Source organism: Choloepus didactylus, chromosome 11 (assembly GCF_015220235.1).
Source record: "Choloepus didactylus isolate mChoDid1 chromosome 11, mChoDid1.pri, whole genome shotgun sequence".
Classification (NCBI taxonomy): domain Eukaryota; kingdom Metazoa; phylum Chordata; class Mammalia; order Pilosa; family Megalonychidae; genus Choloepus; species Choloepus didactylus.
In genome coordinates, this window is record NC_051317.1 from 47,839,882 (window position 1) to 47,854,468 (window position 14,587).

Sequence of the window (14,587 nt, forward strand, 5' to 3'; positions counted from 1 at the left end):
GTTAGCTGGGAAGGCACATGGCTGGCATCTGCTGATCCTGGATTATGTTCCACCTTCTCTCTCAGCATCTGTGCATTCTTCAGAATGGTGTTCTTGGGACACTTTGTCTTCTCTTAGCTTCTCCAGAGCAAAAGTCTGCTTTCAATGGCCATCTTCAAAATGTCTAAGTTGCAGCTGTGTGTCTGGGCCTGTATGGCTCTTTATAAAATACTCCAGTGACCCAATAAAGACCCATCCTGAATGGGTGTGGTAACATCTCCATGGAAATTATCCAGTCAGAGGTCTCTCTCAGTTGATTGAGTCATATCTCCATAGAAACACTCAATCAAAGATTCCAACCTAATCAACACTAATACTTCTGCCCCCACAAAATTCCATTAAAGAACATGGCTTTTTCTGGGGGACATAATATAGCCAAACCGACACACAGCCATTGAAAGCAGACTTCTGCTCTGGAGAAGTTAAGACAGGACAAAACACTCCAAGAGCAACATTTTGAAGAATGCACAGGAGCTGAGAGAGAAGCTGGAACACAATCCAGGATCAGCAGATGCCAGCCACGTGCCTCCCCAGCTAACAGATGCTTTCCGGACACTATTGGCCTTCCTTCAGTGAAGGTACCCTAGTGTTGATGCCTTACCTTGGACACTTTATACCCTTAAGACTGTTACTTTGTAACCAAATAAACACCCTTTATAAAAGCCAATCCATTTCTGGTATTTTGCAAAATGGCAGCATTAGCAAACTGAAACACTATACATGTGCTCATATACCTCCTTACCTAGAAAACATACCTTTTTAAATGTGATTTAACTTTATAAATTAAATTTTCTGCCTCATATTGTATTAAATATATCATCAATAAATATCTTAGAGTTCCAGAAAATGTGGTACTTTAATAATTTGACTCCCAGAAAAATAATTTGAAGATTTTAATGGAGCCACTGTTATGTAAAATTTAAACCTTTTTTCCTACATGAAAGTAGTTCTTGCAAACCTTGGAAGTGAGCAAATCTCCCTACCTGAACTTTCTTGGACTTAGTGACCCTACCTACTTACACAGAAAGTTTTACTCTGTTTCTGGTGCAGCACAACCTTAACCCTGACTCTTATACTTTTGAACTGCCCACTGAAAAGTCTCAGTAACCAGTCTCAGTTTTCCCTTATGAGTGAAACTGTGATGGGTGAAAGTAATGATTACTTAAGTTGTGGACATCATTAACTCATATTGCCTGACTTTTTCAGACCCTCTTCTCTATCTCAGAAATGTGTTAGGAAGCCAAACAAGCCATCTATTTGAAATTCAACTGAAAAGGAAGTGTCTGCTACTAGTGATTTCAATGAGCCAAGAAAAAATAGTGGGAGAGAAAAACAAAACCAAAAACAAAACAAACAAAAGCCTCAATATGGGACATCTTTACAGTACATGATGACAAGGAACAGAATTTCTCTAAAATTTGTGTACACATTTACTTACATGGTGTGATTTTAATTGCATTGTTCAAAAAGATTTGGAATGACATCTAAACTTCCAATAAATTACCAGCCTCCTCCCTCTGGAATAGAATGATAAAGTTTGTGAAAGTCTTTACACCAAGCTACCTTCCTGCCCTCAGCTTCTAGAATATTGGCAGTTGAGAAGATTGTCAATCTTTTTTTTAAAGTTGGCTTAAAAGGAAAAGAAAGTATGTCTAATTAACTGAGAAGTAGAATGAAGTTGACATCTCAAAAGCAATTCCAGAAACTGGAAATGATGGAGAATTTATTTTTCTTCAAAATGTCAGAGAAAATTATTTCGTAATTGTAATTCTTTACTCAGAAAATCTATCAATTGAGAGTGAAGTTAAAATAAAAGCAAATATGAAGCATTGAGGTTCTTTAAACATTTACCTCACAGCACACATCCTTTCTCAGGAGTTAACTAGAGAGTGTACTACACCCAAACCAGTGAGTAAACAAACAAACAAAATAAAGCAAGAGGAAGACAACTTCATAGAGAGGAACCTGGGAAACATTGTCTCAGCCAGGTGGTCAAGGGCAACATCAAGTTGATAAGCCAAGTTGATAGTATATACCATTGATATGATGTTATCAAAACATCATTTTGCCTTTGTGGTCTTCCCCCGCAAATCTTATAACCCCAAACCAATGTTTGCCTGAGGAAACATCAGGCAAATCACAGTTGAGGGACTTTCTGCAGAATACCTGACCAGTACTCTTCAAATGTGCCAAGGCATCTAAAAGCAAGGAACACCTGAGACACTGTAACAAGCAAGAGGAGACAAGATGGCTAAGTGTAATGAATGGGATCCTGGAACAGACAAAGGACATTAAATAAGAACAGAAAAATTCTGAATAAAGCATGGCTAATAATAAAGTATCAATATTGGTTCACTAACTTTAACAATTGTAACATACTAATGTAGAATGTTAAAAATAGAAGAAATTGGGTGCAGAGTATTTGGGAACTCACTGTAGTATCTTTGCAATTTATCTGTAAATCTAAAAGTGTTCAAAAAAAATAAAGACTTTCAAAAAAAAAAAAAAGAAATACATGGTGTTCATGAAAGAAGGGATTGAACAGAGAAGACAGACAAAGGGAATGTACAGCATAATGGTAGAGGAACATGTTAGGATAAGGTATGTATTTGCAGGCCCAGGTAGCTGCCAGTCCAAACTGAATCAGAAGAAAGAATTCTGGGCAGGTAACCCAAAGGAAGGAGGAGAGGTGTCTTAGTTTTCCAGTCAGCTTTAACAGAGTACCACAGACCAGTTGGCTTAAATAATTTAAATTTGTTATCTCATAATCCTAGAAGCTACAAGTCCAAAATCAAGGGGTTGGCAGGAACATGTTTTCTCTTAAACAGGAACATCAGTTCTGTGCCTCTCCCTGGCATCTGGTGAGTGACCAGCAATTCATGATGTTCCTTGGCTTGTGGCATAGCTTAATCTCCACCCCTGACACATGGTTATCTCTCTTTGTCTCTCTGTCTTACTGTGCCCAGATTTCCTTTGCCTATCAGGTCACAAGTCATATTGGATTAAAGCATTGTGCTAGTGCAGTTTGGCCTCATCTTAACTAATAACGTCTTCAAAGATAGCTATTTACAAATATGTTCACATTCACAGGAATGGGAATTAGGACTTGAACATGTTTTTTGGGGTCCACAATTCAATCCATTTCAGGGAGAAAATTAATGGATTAAAAGTAATGAATTAACAGTGTTTTAAAATGATAGAGAGGAAATTTGTACTTCATTGAAGAGTTTTTTGGTGAATTAATGTTAGTACCTGGAAAAGTAGGCAAACCAAGAAAATAATTTTCACTCCATGGAAACAAATAATAAATGGCAAGAAATGAAATTGAACCATAGCATTATATGACATGATTATGTTCAATGAAGAGACTGTACTTTCAACATTATTATGAGTTTACCTAATTCAGAATGTAAAGCAATGCACTTATACCAATATTGACTAGAAAATGGTCTCTAACTTGGCCTCAATGGACAAATAGTATTTAAGAAACTGAAGTCATTTTAGTAAATGGTGATAATGTGGTCAAATAAATGATTCATTTTCAAACTATTTGCTAAAAACTAGTTGAGATTTCATCCTCCAGCAGCTGGCTGTGACTAAGATTGGTACAACCAAACTACCAGACACTGAACAAATTTATAAGGGGTAATGTGACAAAAACAGGAGGAAAAGAACCTGATTCCTTGTCAGAAATTGACTTTGCAAAGGATCTAAATCCTCTTTGGGGGATAATTCAAGGACTTGAAGCCACCAGCATCTCCATTTTGATTACTACTTCACAATATGGGGGAGAAGTATACCTTTGGTGAACCAATAATTTGGATTTACTTTAATTGTATTCAATGTCTGTATCAAGAAAAAGTGGAAAATTCTCCATCTGTGGAACACTGAAGAACAATTATAGAAAGCCAGCCACTAGAGACTGATTGAGAGCTGCTCAGAAAATCATTTCACTTAAGCCTGGATTAAATCCCAGCAGTAGAGATATAGCCAAGATTGTCTACAGAATCTTAGATTTCATTACTAGAGTGTTTTTTGTGAATTTTCAGTCTTATGAAGTTAATCAGATCTAAAGGAAGAAAGTGACACTGGGTAACTTCTGAGAGCAAGTTTATTTAGTAGGGTGCAAGCAAGACTTCTGCAATGACAAAGAGCTCAGCAGACATGCTCTCCAGCACAACAACACTTAAAATGGGAAAATTGTTTAAAAAAATCATTTTGAGTCTCTTAAAATTAATGTAAGGGCATATCACAAATGGAGAAACGGTCATTTAAAAAAATGACTAGGTAACAACCACAGAAATCTGTGTCATTGAGCTATGACTATCACCTTATCTGTGTTATGGAAGCTCTACCCCAGTTTCTCTACTCCCAACCAAGAAAAAGGGGGTCTCCACCAAGTTTCCAGCCAGGGGTTATGGTTTACCTCAGAAGGGGCAGACTGTTGGCAGCATTTTTCATCCTATACAGTCCAATGTTGCAGAAGCAATATAGCAGAAAGGTGTGGCTGAGGGGACCAGATTCTCTTTCCCTCCAGCCAGCAGTCTCAGGGTAGAAACTGCACTCCAGGAACATCGGGTAAAAATACTGGGGCACAAATCCCCTATCCTAGCTTAGTTGTAGGACAGAGGTTCTACACTGGGGGAAGAGGGGGAGTGACAAGTCAAGTGGCTCCTCCCCTGCAATCAATGCCCAGACATAGAGTGAGGGTTTCACTCAAGAAGAAACAGGTCCTCACCCCTAGTGTGGAAAGCTGCCTCCCGAATCGGGCCTAGCGTATGCGCTGCAGCCTGCTCTAGAGTTACCCCCGCCCATCGAGTGAGCCAAGATGGCGCCTGCATCCTGTTTCCGCATAGTGACGCATGTATCCGCCACCCGCTCCTACCAATCGAAATCCTGTATACGCGATACTAGCCTAGAAGCTTATTGGTTGTTAATTGTGTATAAAAGGTCTTACCCGGACGGGGTAGGGTGAGACAGCCCACAAGGAGCCGTGCCTGACGGCCACATCGAGGCTGCTCTCCCACGAGGCGCCGTGCCCCGTGTGGGAACCAGTAACACAGAATGTTCATCTAGCTGTAGTAAAGGGCTTGCTTTCACAACTGCCGTGTGGTTCGAGTCGTGATTCATGACCAGGTTAGTTCGCGCAGTCTGCATCTCTCTCTCTCCTTCCCTGTTTCCCCTCGCCGGCCGGGAACCGGGGACCGAGCGGGGCAGCGCCGGACAAGTGGTGGCCCGTACGAGGAAGCTCCTCCTCCTGCCTCGCTCTCGACGGTCCCTCTGTGAGGAGAGCAGCGCTGCGCGTCGAGCTTACGGCGGACTTCCCGCGCCTGATCAACGCGAGAAGGTGAGTGCGTCTTATTACATGATAGTTAGGGCCCGTGGGTTTTCAGGTGACCCCGGGGGACTCGGAAGAGCTCTCCGAGTGACTGAAGTATAGTGCCGACTGCAATCATGGGGCAGTCCGGAAGTTCACCTCTCTTAGCTCCCTTAAAGAACCTTTTGAAACAACGGGGTATCTCGGTCAGGAAAAGCTCCCTTCAGCGTTTTCTTGATGATGTTGATACTTTTGCCCCTTGGTTTGCCTGCACCGGCAGCCTTAGCCTACCCTCTTGGATGAAGCTCGGTCGCGACATAGACCGAGCGCGCCAGACGGGCGTGTGTATGGACCCGATTCTAGTACCCATATGGGAGACCGTCCGTGCGGTCCTTGAACTAGAATCGGCTACCGGCCTAAGCCCGTCCTCTGTCTTGCAAGAAGCACGGTGCGCGCTCCAAGAAACCCAGTCAGTTTCGTCAGCGGACGGCTCCTGTAAGGGCAAACCGCCGGAGTCCAGTGACTCTGACTCAGAGTCAGATAGCGATACTGACGAGAAGGCGGAAGCATCCCCGCTAATTGAGTGGGAGGAGCCTCCCGCCACACCCGTGCGGCCTTCCGCCCCGCCAATGTCTACCGCTGCACCCCCAGGGACACCCCAGCTCCCAACTGACGCCTTGGGCGGTCCCACCAAAGGACCTCGCCGAGAGCTCCCTCTAGTGGCCATGCCCAGTAAATGTAATTATCCTTTGCTGCCAGACCCGGAAACCCCGATGGGTCGGTCAGGGGAGGGGCAACCTTTGCCGTACCCCCCGCCCGAGTATACAGGCCCTCAGGACCCTTTGCCATTAGGTAGTGGTGGGAGACATTTCTGGAGATGGAACCCTTTCACAACATTTAGACCTTTTGGCATGCTGGGTGGCTACCAGCCACTTGAGCCGCAGCCAGTCTCAGAAATGTACCCGGTTATTATCAATCCCCAAGGTGGCAATCGGCACGAATCATATGATTACAAACTATTGAGGGAATTGAGGCAGGCCGTCCATCAGTATGGCCCCAATGCCCCTTATACCTTGAACATGATCGAGAACCTCTCTGCTCTAAATCATACACACGCAGATATTTTTCAGCTAGCCCGTGCTTGCTTGCCGTCAGGCCGATTCATAGATTGGAAAGCATGGTTTGAGGAGTTAGCTGAAGAGCAGGCCGCAAGGAATGCGGCGGGGAGACGTGGCGGGTGGAATGCTGACATGCTGTTGGGGAGAGGCGCCCATGCCCAGAACCAAACGAGTTTCCCACAAGAGGTCTATGCCCAGATCTTCCGCTGTTTTGTGGGTGCCTGGAAAAAGCTAACAGGTGAGGGAGAGGCTCAGGCCTCACTCAGCAATATACACCAAGGCCCCACAGAACCATTTGCGGATTTTGTAGCCAGGATGCAAACCGCAGCTGAGAGAATCTTCTCAGATCCAGGAGTAGCAGAGACTGTGGTTAAGCAAATGATTTTTGAGCAGTGCAACAAGGAGTGCAAAGTTATCCTGGCACAAAACAGAGCAAAAAATTTGACAGAGTGGGTCAGGCTCTGTAGAGATGCTGGCAGCCCTTTAACTAATGCAGGTCTAGCTGCCATGCTAGCCAGCTCCCTACAGGTGGCTACAAAAAGCCCGAGAACCTTAGGGGCAAAGTCTAACGGGTGCTATGGCTGTGGCCAATCAGGGCACTTTAAGAGAGATTGTCCCAATAGACGTCAGCCCCCTGCCACTCAACGGTTTGGCGAACCAGGTGCAGCAACCAGGCCGTGTGGCCGTTGCCACAAAGGCCCCCACCGCGCAGAAGACTGTAAATCGGTTTTCGATGCGCAGGGTAGACGCCTCTCTGGCCGCCCCGAGCAGATTCCAAAAAACGGGAAGAGGGGGTCCGCCCTTTCGACGGACCCCCTTGCATGCCATTCGACAACACAGGATCCGATCAAATTCGTGCGTCCCCCGGCTCAGCAGGACTGGACCTCTGTGCCACCTCCAGACTCGTACTAACCCCCTCCATGGGTGTCCAGTTAGTAGGGACCTCCTTCAAGGGGCCCTTACCGGCTGGTACTGTAGGGCTCATATTGGGAAGAGCATCCACGGCCCTGAAAGGATTAACAGTTATACCAGGACTTGTAGATTCAGATTTCACAGGCCGTGCCCAAGTTATGGTTCAATCTCAGCGGGGCACCTTAGTCATTGCAGAAGGTGATAAGCTGGCGCAGCTCCTGCTCTTACCCAGCTTACATGCAGTCTTTCCAAGCAGAATCAGACAGAGAGGGGAAAAAGGGTTCGGATCCAGTGGAGCGATTTTTGAGGGACTCCATATGTCCCTGGAGTCTCGACCTATGCTAACCATTAAGGTGCAAGGCAGATCTTTCTTGGGCCTGCTCGATACAGGGGCCGATCGGTCTATCATAAGACAACAAGAATGGCCCCCCACCTGGCCAACGAGCAGGGCGGAAGAGCCCATTAGAGGAATAGGCCAAATTTCAGCGCCCATGCTCAGTGCAGCTGCCCTTCATTGGGCCGATGAAGAAGGACACCAAGGCAGTTTCCAGCCTTATGTATTAGCCCTGCCTGTGTCTTTGTGGGGAAGAGACATTCTGACCCAAATGGACGTTACTTTAATTAGCGGCTACTCCCCAACCTCTAAGCGACTGCTAAAAGAAATGGGGTATACCCCCGGCAAGGGTTTAGGAGCTTCACTGCACGGACGTGCGGAGCCTATACAAGCTGCCCCCAAGTCTGACAGACGAGGCTTGGGTTTTTCATAGGGGCCACTGAGGAGAGATTCCCACCCACACCTATAAAACTAAAATGGAAAACCGAGGCTCCGGTGTGGGTGCCTCAGTGGCCCTTGCCACAGGAAAAACTTGCAGCGTTGCACGCCCTAGTATCAGAACAACTAGAAAAGGGCCATATCGCCCCTTCCACGTCACCGTGGAACACCCCTATATTCGTAATAAAAAAGAAATCTGGTAAATGGAGACTGCTACATGATCTAAGAGCTATTAACGATTGCATGGAGCCTTTAGGGCCCGTTCAGATGGGACTGCCCCTCCTCTCGGCATTACCGGAGCACTGGTCGATTTTCATCATAGATCTGAAAGATTGCTTCTTTTCTATTCCGCTCCACCCTGAAGACACCCCTAAGTTTGCCTTTACTGTGCCCTCTAGTAATCAAGAGGAGCCCTGTCAACGCTTTGAATGGACAGTCCTGCCCCAAGGCATGGCTAATAGTCCTACCATGTGCCAGCTGTATGTCGCTGCGAAGCTAGCTAGCACTCGGCAGCAGTTCCCTCAAGTGAAAATCATCCATTATATGGATGACATTCTCTTAGCCCATAGAGACACAGATCTTCTTAAAACAGTTTTGTCACATTTAGTCCTTAGTCTTAGAGAAGCTAACCTAGAGATTGCCCCTGAAAAAATCCAAATGACTGACATTACCACTTTCCTGGGGGCGAAAGTCGCACCCACTCATGTTTCCCCCCAAAAGGTGTCTCTCAGGCTAGACAATATACACACTCTCAATGATCTACAAAAACTCATGGGGGATATCAATTGGATCCGTCCATACCTAAAAATACCCAATGTCAAACTAACACCTTTGTTCGACCTGTTGAAGGGGGATTCTAATATAAACTCATCTCGAAGCTTCACTCCAGAGGCAAGGCGAGCACTATGCCAGGTGGAACAGGCGCTCAGTGGCGCTGCATTGAAGAGAATAGACCCTGATGAGCCTTTTGAAGCCTGCGTGCTGCCGACAGAATTACAGCCCACTGCGGTACTGTGGCAGCGGGGGCCGCTGCTCTGGGTCCACCCTGGAGTTTCCCCCAAAAAAGTCCTAGAGCACTATCCTACAGCGGTTGCAGACTTGGCCCTAGAATGCATTAAAAGGGCTGTGCAGCATTTCGGTCAGCAGCCCAAAAATCTCAGGGTGCCTTATTCTTCCCAGCAGTTTGAGATACTCACCGGATGCATAGATCAATGGGCCATTCTCCGGTGTACATTTCTTGGTCCCATTAACAATCAGTTCCCTAAGGCTCCTCTCTTGCAGTTTGTCACCCGGCACCCAGTGATTTTTCCCAAAGTAACCTCTCCTAGGCCACTAGCAGGCGCCCCCACCGTATACACGGACGGCTCCAGCTCTGGAACAGGGGCGTATTGTGTGGAGGGGGACACTCCTAAAACAGTGCTCTTCCAACCACAAAAGCCTCAATGGGTAGAACTGCAGGTTATCATTGCAGTCCTGGAAAGCCTTTCCGAGCCCTTAAATGTCGTCTCGGATTCTGCTTATGTTGTGAACTCTGTACAAATTTTAGAAACGGTGGGCATTGTTAAACATTCCTCTACAGTAAGGACGTTCTTTGCCAAACTACAGGAGGTTATATGGACCAGGCAACACCCTTTTTACATAACCCATATTAGAGCCCACACAGGTTTGCCTGGCCCTATGGCCCAGGGGAACCATAGCGCAGATGTAGCCACTCGACAGCTGCACATCTTTCCGACGCTGGTACCGTATCAACAAGCCCGAGAATTCCATGCCAAGTTTCACATCAACGCAGGTACCCTAGCTAAGCGGTTCAGCATACCACGTGCGGCTGCTCGAGATATTGTCCGAGCCTGCAACAATTGTGCAGAGCAGAGAGCAGTCCCCTCGGTTGGGGTCAACCCTAGGGGTCTCACCCCAGGGGATACTTGGCAGATGGATGTCACTCATCATTCAGAGTATGGTAAGATCAAGTACTTACATGTGTCGGTGGACACATGCTCCCAAGTTTTATTTGCCTCTGCTGAACCAGGAGAAAGAGTCTCCCACGTCATTGCACACTGCCTTGCTGCATGGGCAGCTTGGGGTAAGCCAAAGACGTTAAAGACGGATAACGGGCCTGCCTACACTAGTAAATCCTTCCAAAAATTTTGTGACAACATGGATGTCCAATTAAAACATGGCATCCCCTATAACCCTCAGGGGCAAGGAATCATTGAAAGAGCGCACAGATCTCTCAAAGACTTGCTTAAAAAACAGAAAGAGGGTATAGGCCACGGCCTGTCCCCAAAAGCTCGACTGTCTGTAGCCTTGCTCACATATAATTTTTTAAACGAAAATTCACAAGGAATGACACCTGCCCTGCAACACACCACCCCGAGTCCTCCGCATAGAGGTCTAGTCCGTTGGAAGGATGTCCTGTCGGGGCAGTGGAAAGGCCCTGACCCGGTGCTCAGCTGGGCCAGAGGCTCTGTTTGTGTTTTTCCCCAGGAACCAGGACGTCAACCAGTGTGGGTTCCGGAAAGACTGGTGAGAACCGTGACATCACCTGAAGAAGCCAAGGAACAGCTGTCAGAAACGCCAACGAATATACAACCTGAACCATTAGACCAAGCCTCCGACCCTGCTGATGATGGCGACGACCGACAAGACGATAATAGTAGGACTGACCACCCCGCGGTTGCCCAAAAAGAGGATCGGTAACTCTGTTCTTTGCTCTCCTATAGCAATCCTTCTAATCTGCCTTTTTCTTTTTAGTGGAACTATATTTCCTCCACAAGCTTCAACGAGTCCTTCCTCCTCACCAATGACACACTGATCCTCTCTTTTGCTAACCTCTCTGTCAAGGTTGTCAACACCACAGTTGCGGCGAATGCTACTTGTGAAACTGGTAATGGCGAGTTAAGTAAGGGAGTCTTGCTTGAATTTCTTAACGTTACAGGGAAGAGCCGCCAGTCTTGTGAAGGGATCTTGAGTAAAAAGGAGACTCAAAGGTGCCTTTTCCTTCCAGGGCTTGCTCCTACAGTCTGCAACCGTTCCAAAGACCCGGATGCCTCGCCGCCCCGCTATCCTAGTGTATCGCCCAAGTTATGTCTGGCTCCCCGTCAAGGCAACCGACTGGGTTGGCCCTGTTTCTCAAGTTGTTTCACTTAACAATATCCCCTTCTCTAAGTCTAGGCGTCCAAGAGGCATAAAAGAATGGCTATCGAATGCTGCCAGTGTAGCTTCCTCTTTGTTTGTCCCAACGATCGGGCAGGCTGTGCTACAAGCATGGACAGATCGGCAGCTCGCCATAACGATGGAAACGGTAAATGGCTTGGTCAACCTTACCCGAGACGTGCTACGCCGCCACAATCAGATGCTGAACTTAAATTTCCAGGCCATTCAGAAACTCCAAGCGGAGATAGATGAACTTGGACTGGAAATAGATGGACTCTGGAGAGTGCTTCAGCAAACATGTGACACCCGGTGGCTTACGGTTAAACTCTGTGTCACTCCTGTCAGGGCCAACGTGACCGGAAGCATTTCCAGAGTCTCTGATTGGCTGAAAAGGTCATATTTTCCTGAATTTGTTAATCTCTCCCAACAGGTGGAATCTAGTTTAGACACAATTGGGGGGATCAAGTTAAAACCCGTTAAAGTCGATCTCTCCGGGTTAGGCGAGGTTCTACAGAAACTATTGCACAGTGTTTCTTCCTGGTTCTCTTGGCCCAATTTAACTAATTGGATCCTCATTGCAGTGGGATTATTGGTGGGATTAGTCGTTGTTAAATGTTTGCTAGAACGCCTGTTTCAAGCGCAGCAGCAATTGCGTGTTACCACTATGATGGCTATGACTCCCACCTCTGTTACCCCCGATAGTGACCGATTTATTAACCATACCCCTTCCTGGTCGCCTCAGGTGGGGCGCTTTGGAGCAAAATTTGTAGCGAATCGCATGGCTGTTTCTCGGGTGTAAAAGGTGACACCAATAGTCATAATTTTGTCTCAGGTGGGTCTCTAGGGCAGAGTCCTAGTTGTGGCCAGACTGGACCCTAGCCATTGCACAGAGACACCTAGTGACACCCCCGACTCTGGTTACTGCTGTTCCTGCCCCCGTCGTTGTTCCCCAGTTGCCAGGCAAAGCACTGCAGGGAGAGTCACGTTGCTTCCAGCTTACGGACTCTCCGGTCTCCATATGACGTGAGCATTCTGGTTGGTGCTAGAGGCTCCGCCGCTGGATGGCTGAGGCCTAGTCCAGACTCCCCAAAGCACCAAAGAGGTTGTGAACCATTTGGGTTCACGGGAGCACGCTCATCACTGGAGACACTGGGTCAAAAATAAATAAGAAAGGGGGAGATGTGGAAAGCCGCCTCCCGAATCGGGCCTAGCGTATGCGCTGCAGCCTGCTCTAGAGTTACCCCCCGCCCATCGAGTGAGCCAAGATGGCGCCTGCATCCTGTTTCCGCATAGTGACGCATGTATCCGCCACCCGCTCCTACCAATCGAAATCCTGTATACGCGATACTAGCCTAGAAGCTTATTGGTTGTTAATTGTGTATAAAAGGTCTTACCCGGACGGGGTAGGGTGAGACAGCCCACAAGGAGCCGTGCCTGACGGCCACATCGAGGCTGCTCTCCCACGAGGCGCCGTGCCCCGTGTGGGAACCAGTAACACAGAATGTTCATCTAGCTGTAGTAAAGGGCTTGCTTTCACAACTGCCGTGTGGTTCGAGTCGTGATTCATGACCAGGTTAGTTCGCGCAGTCTGCATCTCTCTCTCTCCTTCCCTGTTTCCCCTCGCCGGCCGGGAACCGGGGACCAAGCGGGGCAGCGCCGGACACCCTAGCTCTGTTGTGTGGATGCAGGTCTTCTTCCCAGGGGAAAGGCAAGCTAAAATGACAAAATCTCCACAGTTTTAACTGATGGGACTTATTTTATTTGTAAGAGAATGTGGGGAACTCCTTGTCTAAGAGTGTTGTTGAAAATACCAAACACCTTGCTGAAGAACGATTATGAATATGTTCGTAACTCTATGATATAAGCAAAATGGCAAAGCAGTCAGAAATTTGAAAGAGAATCAGGGAAACACGCAGTCAAGAAGAACCATCTTGTGATGACAGACAGTCTAATCTGGTCATAGGAAGCCTGAGTACAAATGCTAAGCTGCACCCACTCACTAACAATTACTGCAGGACATATCACAAATCTGAGGGCTTTTCCCATGTTGCACATGGACCTATTAACACCAGGGGGATATCTCACCCACACAAGGGGGCTTAAATCCAACCTCACACCAAACACTGAGAGAGAAATAAGCTACATTGACCAGAGGTGAACCCTAGGAAGCCAAGCATAAAAATGGCAGTTATCCCTGGCAATCTGGAAGACTGTGCATCCCCAAGGCTGTGCCCTCTTAAGAGAAATGAGAGAAGGAAACTTCCAGGAGCTAGCTCCTAGCTGAATGATGGGAAAATAATGCAAACTTTCTGAACAGTGATAGCAGCCTCCATGCCACACAGATATCCGATGGTAAAGGGGAAGAATCTCACTGGCTAAGGGGACTTGAACACAACAGTTGACCAATAGGTGGCTATTCTGTGCCTAGATCCAGGCTAAAAACTGAAAAGAGAGAGAGAAATAAAAGACTGAACAGGGACATCAGAAGCTGCACAATGTAGGGGTAACAGACTTTGGAAAACCAGTTTAATCAACTCACTAATCAAGTAAACAGCCAAGTAAACAATGCAACCCCCTGGAAGTGGGAAGTAACCAGATTAGGATTATTTACAGGATTCAGTAACCAGAGTATTTACAATTCATTATTTAAAAATTCCAGCTTTCAACAAAATATTATAAAACATAAAACAAAATAGGAAAGTATGAGCCATTCACTGGGGAATGAAAAGCAGGCAAGAGGAACCTGCCTTTGAAGAGGCCCAGATGGTACACTTAGCAGACATAAACTTCAAAGCAGCTATTATAAATATGCTGATGTAACTTAAAAGAAACCATGATTAAAGAATTAAGGCAAGACCCAATGATTATATCTCACCAAATAAAGAATATTGATAAAGAGATACAAATCATATGAAAGGAATTTCAGAAACAATGGAGTTGAAAAGCACAGTAATAAATTTAAAAATTTACTACAGGAGCTCAACATTAGATTTAAGTTGGCAGAAGAAAAAAATCAGCAAATTTGAAGACTGATCAAGAGAGATTATGCAACATGATGAACAGAGAGGAAAAGGAATAAAAAACAAAACCAATGGAATGTGTTGCTTTCAGTCTACAAAAAAAATATTTAAGGAAGTTCTTCAGCCTGAAACCAAGTGCCAATATATTCCTATGAAAACAAGAGTGCTTGTAAAGGTAAATAGGTAGATAATTACAAAAGGCAGTATAATTGCACACTTCTCCTCTATTCTATACAATATTTTTTTAATTGCA

At 46.1% G+C, this 14,587-nt stretch overlaps 1 protein-coding gene across 3 annotated transcripts in view; it reads right to left on the minus strand.

Annotated features, from left to right (window-relative positions):
• The window catches only part of CDH12 (cadherin 12), a 1,151,516-nt gene that overhangs the window by 382,956 nt on the left and 753,973 nt on the right, over positions 1 to 14,587 (minus strand). The window lies entirely within an intron of this gene.